The following is a 9182-nucleotide window of genomic DNA, read 5'->3' as shown; positions in this document are numbered from 1 at the left end:
ATGCTCCCCCCACACCCTGCCACAGGACCTTGGCACATGCTATTCCTTCTGGCTGGAGTGTAATTCCTGCTGGCATCCTCTGTTCCACCACTGTGTGCTTAGTTATCTTTTTATGAACCTCCAGGTCTGATTGATCAGGCTTTACTTATTCTACTTCCTGCCCCCTTGTCTAGGCCAGGGTTTTTTTGTTTTGTTTTGTTTTTTGTTTTGGTCACTTAATTATTAGATCCTTTTCCTTCAGAGATCCTCTCTCACTTCACATTTATACAAACCTTGGTGGGATTACTTAATTAATGTGTGTTGTTTTTCCTGGACTGCAAATTCCTTGAGGACAGGGACTGTGTTTGTTTTACTCACTACTATACCTAACATAGTGCCTACCATATTGTGGATTTGCAATCGATATTTGCAATAGATAGATAAATGAATGAATGATGGAAAGAATTGTTTAGTCCACTCCTACGTTTCTCACTTCAACCCCCTGACAGGCTTGCCTCTCCTCCGCTGCTTCTTGTGCCCTGCAGTTGGGTTCCTCAAGGGCCTGTGCCCACCCAGTAGGCATGTCTTGCTCCAGGTCTGGAATCTCTTGGTCTGACCCAACTGTGTCAACTGAGGGCTGAGATGCTCTGGAGATTCCTACCCCTCACCTTTTATCAATGGTACCATTAAATTTTTAATTAGACACATTTGGGGAATAAAGATCCAGTGCACGCCATCACCATAATCTCTTACGGAAAGAGTCTTGTGTGAATACACTTGGGGGTTCACAGGACTCTTTTATTTTTCACAAGGTCCCTCTTTGACAATAGTCAGACCACCTACAACACATCCGTTTAGGAGTAAGAATATTTACAATGGTGTTTTAGTAAAACTCCTTAAAATAAAGAAGACAGGTGTTTTAAGGCTTTTAAATAATGCATTGCAATTATCCCTGAATAATTTGTTCTGTTAGTATGTACTTTTATTAGCAAAAAGCTTAAAAGAATTCCAGACAGAATTTGTAATAAGCAACTTTCACTAGGAGTCAAAGAAAAAGAACCAATAATATCTGCATTAATATCTGCACCAGGGTTTATCTATTATATTCTGAAATTGATTTTTCTGTTGGGACACAAGCTTCAAAGTAGAAAAGTTCAGATGGATAATAGCTTCAATCTACATTTTCTATGTTATTTTGCCAGTATAAGGAAGGCATACCTTATTGATTTGAAATACCATTTAGGGAGGTTTTATCATAAAATGGATTTGGCTGTATACATTAACTTATTCATTAATATTTAATAATTATTTACATCAAATTAATTTATCTTATTGCCTATTAATTAAGCAATGAATACTCTTCTTGGATTGTATCCAGATTTTACAAAAGGCAACCTATTCTTAAAGTATTTCACAGTGTTCATTATTCTGAGATCAATCTTGTGAGGTTTGGACTTAATAGCCCGGTAGGTCATTTACATCTCTGCCCTGAGCGACTTAACTAAATTTTGAATTGGGGCCAGCTTTAGTAGGGAACACTGCAACTGCTAAAGTGCAATGAATCACTGAATATAATAGTGGGATAAAAATATGAAGCTCAGACTGTCAAATTGCAACTGGGGACCTATGTATAATGTAATGTCCTGTTTTGGAATTTAAATATTTCAAGATGGAATGTATCACATTTGATATTTATTCTACCTGGTAATTTTTCCCTAAGCTCAACAAGATGCTGCAAAATTTCAGCGCTTTTATATTTCAGTAGATTAGTATTATATCTACAGTCTTCATATATAGGTGGAGAGAAAATAAATATCTAAATTTGGAACCGTAGAATAGAAGTCTGTCATGGGGCAGCACACATTTCACGGAGTGACTGCTATGGTCCAAGTGTTTGTGTTCCTTCTCAAATTTATATGTTGAAATCTTAGCCTCTAGGGTGATGGTATTAAGAAGTGAGGCTTTTTGGGAGGTGATTAGTTCATGAGGAGGGGGCCTTCAGGAATGGGATTGGTGCCCTTATGAGAGAGGCCCAAGGGAGCTCATTCGCCCCTTCTACCATGTGATGACACAGCTAGCAGGTGCCATCTGTGAACCAGAGAACAGTTCTTCACCAGACAGCAAATCTGCCAGCATCTTGACCTTGGACTTCTCAGTCTCAGGAGCTGGGAAAAATACATTTCTTTTGTTTGTAAGCCACCTAGTTTATGGTATGTTTGTTATAGCATCCTGAATGAACTAAGACAGTAACCCAGGACCAGAACCCAAGAATTCACTTGATGACAAACAAGGTAATTCTGTAATTTGTTGACCAAATTAAAATAATTTTGAGAGCAAAGGGCGTTCCTAAAGATCATACTAAGACGAAAACCTGGGACTATTTCAGGCAAATGTGGATAGTCACACTAGGAGCAAATAAATTTAAATCCTCAGCCACTTCTGATTCTATGGCTGTGATACAACATCTATTGAAGACTATAACGTTTTATTTTAGTTCTTCTTCAGGTAATTTTTAAAAAGTATTTTCTTAATACTAAGTCTTTGGAAATATTATTTATAAACACAGACTACATAAACCCATACACATAGACATATTTATTTCTTCATTCAGCCTTTCATTCATTCAAGAAATATTAATTGAGCACCTTTTATATTCTAGATGGTGTACTAGTTTTGGGGCGGTGATAAGAAAACAAGAGCTGGTGTTATTGTCTTTATGATTTATGTTGTCTACTGTATGCAGTGGACATTAAGCACAGTTACACAAAACACTGTCAGAACTGTGTGTGTTACCAAAGAGGTGCACATGGGCCTAAGGGTAATATAAAACAAAAATTTGACTCTGTCAAATAATTCAGAGGAGCACTTCTCAGCAGGTGATAATTGTGCTGAGATGTAAAGGATGAGAAGAGATAAGTAGTCATGATGAGAATGTAGAACAGAGAGAGCAATTTGCTTAGTACCAGATTGATGCCAGCTCCCATCCAATCCAGATACACCCAAGGAATATTGGTGGGTGTATCTGGATTTGATAACAGATCTTGGTAACAGATTGGGTTTACATTTTCTTTTTTGTGGATAACTTTTGATTTCATAATGTGGTAGGTGGGCTAATAGCATTTGACTTTGTGTTGGAGAAGGAAGAGAAGGCTGGAGAGGCTTAAAGAAGAAATTTGTGATGGAGAAAGAGAAGTAGAACAACTCTCATAGGGTGGAGAACTGCAGGGATCAAGCAGACATGCTCAAGAGATGATGTGTGGAAAATGTATGATGTGTGGGGATGACTATTTCTCCATAAACGTGGCTGTAAATGACATGGCTTTTGAAGATGGATTTGCATTTGAGGGAGGCTGAGACTGGCCAGGTGGAGAACAGTGGTGGCCTGAGAAGGCCCTATTTCATTTTAGCTTGCCACATATGTTCAAGGGAATTTATTAGTTTTTGTCATATTTTGTGTTCATGTAGCTTTTCTAATTCTTACAGTAATTTATCTGCAGTTTCCAGGAAGTAAGCTACAGTAATGAAATGTGAGCTAGTTATCTACCTCATTAGGATTATCTATATAAACTTCCTAGCTTAACCACTTGTACTTTGTATAATGGATTACATTTTCCCTCCCCAGGAAGAGTTCCAATTTTAGGGAAGTTTAAGTTAAAGAGAGCTACCATTTGACCTGCTGATCTGTAAATAAATATTTTTGATGTTGTAGTTGTGTTATTAGGCAGATAATGTGTGTTTGTGTGTGTGTGTGTGTGTGTCTATGCATGAACGCAATACATGCATGCATGTGCAGGAAAGTGAGAGCCTAGTTCGACACCAAGTTTTTAAAAATTTACATGGGTACGGTAAGGCTAACACATGTAAATGAATTTTTGAATAACGTGAATGTTACCTAAATGTTGATTTGTCCAGAAGTTAAAAGGGTATATACTAGAGAAAATTAAATGTAAAATAATGACTCACTGAGGGGGTGGGGATTTTTATTAGGTATATATGCTTATAATTCAATATAAAATCAAGAAAGATACCAACTTATATTTAGGCCCCTGCATTTTTAAAGCCATAGCTATATTTTTGCTCAATTGATCCATGTCCAAAGTTTTATGTATTTTCTCTGTCTCAGTGGTTTTCATGACTTCAAAATGCCCTATATACAGTTAAGCCCAGTGTGGAATGATAGTACAGAAAAGAAAATTAGTGACTTCTATCAGAATAAGCCTTGAACAATAGCTCTGAAGCAGAAAGTGTGAACCCACATCTGAAAGGGAAAAACAAATGGCTATGAATAATGCAGCTATGTAGAAGCAGAGTGGGAAGGCAAAAAAAGTTTTCAGGCTTATTTCTGGTCCAATTCAATGACTATCTTTTTATATATCTACAGTGAATACAGGGTTTTCTCATTGGCTAGACTAAAATGCCACAAAATACTAAATTTCATGTTTTTTTCTTTACATGGAGTTTTCACTGCATTCTTCTTTTCCCTAGGATAATAAAACTCTTTATTTCCTAATTGCTCAATGGGGGATCCACATGGCTAGGATAATAATGAGCTGGCATAAAGCCTCGATTTCTGGAAGGCTCTGTGGATTCAGGGAAGTCACAAGGTTTACTAAAGTGAATTCCTTTTTGCTTGCAATTGATCCCCCAGGGAATGTAGACTAAAGAAGAAAGATACAACTTCAGGCATTAATGGAAAGGCCTCATGATCTGGAAAGGAACTTTGTTCAAGTGAGGGCATGTCAGCCACAGAGCTTTAAAAGAATCAATCACAAGATCTGTATGTTTTAGTGAAGTTCCCCGAATGTCTTGACATGAGCTGGTTGTATCACAGAAAATCACCTTCCATTGACTTTAAGCCAAATCATTTACATTAGAGATTCAGCTGGAAGCCTGCCTAAATGTTTGAGGGATTATTTTTATAAACTCAGAGTAGATAGTGTGAATACTAATTGTCTTATTAATGAGAGGATAAGCTGCTCAAAAATGACGATCTCTGTTGATATCCAAAGATGAGCACTCAGCATGGCATGGGACTGGTGGCTCCTGTCTTCATAAGGCTGAGCAGGCATTTTAAGAACTACTATTCACCAAGGTGTGGATGTGGTCTCCCTTCTGATTCCTTTCCAAGATATGGATCATGCAGTATTTTTACGGGCATAGCTGCAATGTTTGTCCTCAGTCTCTCGTTAGTATTATTATTTTTAAAGCTCTGAGAGCCATCAGTAGAAAAGCACTAGCCCCACTGAAGTTATTACGTGCAGAGGAGTTAAAAGATCAATACTGATTACTGAGTTGGTTCTCTGTTATGTATTTTAAGGATGATCATGATATAACACTGAAATACTAAGTAGTAGCTTAGAAAGTTATAATACTGCATTTGCTGGTGTTATTTTAACATCCAAAAGACAATTGGTGATCCCTAGAGTTTTAACGTTAATGAATTTTTAAAGTTTAGAAAAGTAAAATATAACTTGTAGGCAAAAAATAGGCTAACATGGCATTACACATAATACTTCCTCTAAAGTACCTTTCAGTAACATAATAGTGTTTTTAAACCATAATTCCATTTTACTAGATTATTAGGTATTAGATTTTTTTAAATTACTGTGTTCCGAGAACATCTTTTTTATCCATTTTGAATGAGTGTTCTGAATGTTGTAATAGTAGAAGCTTGGACTTAGAGCAAGAGAGGGAATAGTTCTTCCCCCACACTCCCTGATTCTGGCCTCTCAATATCCCTTGACTTTGTTAGAACACTTATCACAATAAGAATGATAAAGAAGATAATGAGAATATTTAGTTAGATGAAGAGAAGACTTAGGAAGAACGTGAAGACTGTCTTCAAATATTTGCATGTTCCATGGATTTCTTGAATAGATGGATGGAGGGATAAGTGAAAAAATGAATGAATGAATGAATAAGTACAGCTCTTAGTGGAAGGCATAGGGCAGCAGCAGGCAGTGGTTGAAATGCTCTCTACCTTTAGGTGATGGACGCAAATGAAAAGACAATGACCATGTAGGGTGGCAAGTAAAAGAGCAAAGAAACTCTTTCTGAGTAGCTTCATACGGCAGACCTAAAGTGAGTGTCAATTTTTACTTTAAGTAAATTTTATGTCAAATGATTTCATAGGTCTATTACAAAAATATTATTCAATTTAACATGTTTGTTGAAGACCTACTATATGCAGTCGCCCCAGAAATATATGAAATATGTGCATGGTTGGTGGGACAGGTAGCATAAGGATGATGAGAACACTGTTAGGAACATGCACTGTGGTAGGCAGTGAGCTTCCACATCTGCAAATGCATTTAGAAGTGCCCCCAGTATGGCATAGTGCAGGTGTTGGGTCAGTGTGTTCGATTCATTCAACTACAATAAATTAAACATTTTTTTCCTAAATAGTTTTGATAACTCTCTGATTTATGTGCATATTCTCACTACATGTTTAACTTTTAGTAAGGGTAAATGGTTTTATGAGATATACACTGGTGTTTACTTCCAACCAAAGAAAAAAGAAACAAACCCCTCTTCTTTATTCATGTATAGGTTTATTAGTAAACTTTTCACTTATTTTAATGTCTTTTGTAGAGAAGCTGAAGATGGCATTGAGGGAAAGCCAGCTCCCAGCAGGATCAGAGGTGTTTGCTGAGGAATGGCCATCCTCAAACTAATGACCTAGTGCTAAGCAGTCTGCTATTGGCAAGGTGATTCTAGAGTTATCTTTAGGAATTAGACTTAGCATTGGTTACCTTTATATTTTGGGATATGGGGTTAATTTATATGGAGGTTAAATTACTTCATGATGGTTAACAATTTCATATGTTATAGAAAGTGTGAAGCTTGCATTTCTTAAAATAGAAAGCTAGAAACCTCATGGAGGCTCTTTAGAAGAGTTGCGAGTTCTGAAGGGATCAAAGAGAATGGAATTGTTACAATTAAAAAACTAATAGAGAGTGTCACTGTTTTTCTTACCTCCAAACATTATTAAACAGACACCTATTATCTGCTCCATATTAGGGAATTAAGCTAGGTTCCTGGAAGATAACATTTTTGTGTGTTCTCTTTAAACAATAGTTTTATTATTACTGTTTCATATGTTTAGTGTAGAAAACTGGAAAATATAGGAAAGCATAAAGAAAATAAAAAGCACCAATATTGCTACCCTACCCTCATCTCATCTATATAATTGCATTATTATGTAATTTCCTAGCCCAGATTTTCTTAATGGGCGTTCTCTCTTGGAAGAAAAAGAGAGAGAAGGACAGAGGGAAAAGAAGAAAAAAAGGAAGGAAAAGGGATATGGAGAAGGAAGGAGGAAGGAGGAAAGAGAGAAAGAGAGTGGGAGTGAGAGAGAGAGAAAGGAGCCCATTCATGCTTTACTCTCCTGCTCCATCAGCAGGGAGATGTAGTGCAGGTGATTGATGCCCCAGGCTGTACACTAGCCTGCTATTCAACTCGGTACATATGCAGCTGGGCTGTCCCAGCGGGCTGATTTGTACTCCTCCACAGGGAGAGAATACCAGATTGTTCTTTTGGCAAGAAATTCTACTTAAATCTTTTCTAGCATGGGATTTTTTTATTATTATATAAACCATAAAAACAAACACAATATAATGGCACAAAGCACTTGCTTTATTGCCAGAAACTGGAGTCTCTCACAGAGTTGCCCTTCAATTGCTGACATCCCTTCAAGGGTTTTCCATCACGTGCCCAAAGAAGGTTCACTTGGCTTTTGCTTGCTGGTTTTCATATGTGCAATCATGATCCTACCACAGCCTGTCAGCCCCAGGCACAGCCTAGATAGGCACAGCCTAGATAGGCACAGCCTGGATAGACACAACCATTCTTTTGGAGATGTCTTCAGAAATATAACTGATCTTGGGGTAGAATCTCTGGCTAGTCTATCCTAAGCATGATATAGGCCTTTTCTCTTAATTTCTAACAATAGGTTGGCATCTACCTGGTCTGGCTGTTTTAGATGAGCTGCTGGAATTGAGGAAATCTCCTCCTATAAACAAAATAAAACAATGTTAAAAAAGTCCAACCAACCAGCCAAACAACCAAGAAACAAACTAAAGAATTGCCTCATTTCTACTTCTGGCCAAGCTAGAGTAATAGATTCTGGATTAACACTCTTTCCTTAAACAGTTAGAATGCTGGCAATATAAAAGAAAGTTCTTCAGGGCCGGGCACGGTGGCTCACTCCTGTAATAATCCCAGCACTTTGGGAGGCTGAGGCAGGTGGATCACCTGAAATCAGGAGTTCGAGACCAGCCTGGCCAACATGGTGAAACCCCATCTCTACTAAAAATACAAAAATTAGCTGGGCATGGTGGTGCGCATCTGAAATCTCAGCTGCTCAGGAGGCTGAGGCAGGAGAACTGCTTGAGCATGGGAGGCGGAGGTTGCAGCGAGCTGAGATTGCGCCACTGCACTCCAGCCTGGGTGACAGAGTGAGACTCTGTCTCAAAAAAAAAAAAGAAAAGAAAAAAGAAAGGTCTTCAGACATTGAAAAACAAAGTGCACAGGATGAAGTTCCCTAAGAGAAAGAAAACCAATGAGTTAAAACCTACAATTTCTCCTGCTTACTATCCTGGGCATGGTTTTAAAGCTGCAGTACAGATAGCGTGGACCCAAAGACAGCCCGACAGTCTTGCTAAATTGAAGAGACAGAGGCCAGAGTTCAGAGAGGCTATCATGGCTACAGTTTGGTGGGTGACGTACTGGAGTAAGGGGAGGATGGAGAATGAATGAGAGAGAGAGAAAGAGAGAGAGAGGGAGGTAAAAAGAAAGGAGAGGGAGAGATACCTTCACATTTTTTGGCTAAATCTGATTTGAGCATGCATGAGAAGACACTACCAGGGGCCAAGAAAAATGTCACTAGAAGAGACGCCTGAAACACTTTCCAAACTCTTTCCAGAGCTTTTACAAGACTGGAATAGTTTGTATTTCCACAAATCACAATAGAAAGCTCACGAAATATTCCCAGCATTATAGAATCTTCAGAGTGGTTACTAATGGAAGTAAATTAACTCGACTTAAGAATGCTCTTAGCCTATCATGCAAATTTTAAAAGCAAGATTTTAAAGAATACATCAACATTGTGGCAATACTCTAAACTGGCAAAATGATTATGACTCATGGAAAGTTCAGATGATCATTAGCATTTTTGAGTAATCAAGTATTTTTAACTAAAGAAT

This window comes from Hylobates moloch, unplaced genomic scaffold, assembly GCF_009828535.3.
Source record: "Hylobates moloch isolate HMO894 unplaced genomic scaffold, HMol_V3 SCAFFOLD_6, whole genome shotgun sequence".
Lineage (NCBI taxonomy): Eukaryota > Metazoa > Chordata > Mammalia > Primates > Hylobatidae > Hylobates > Hylobates moloch.
The sequence above is the reverse complement of the archived record's forward strand: the minus strand, read 5'-3'. Positions refer to the sequence as shown.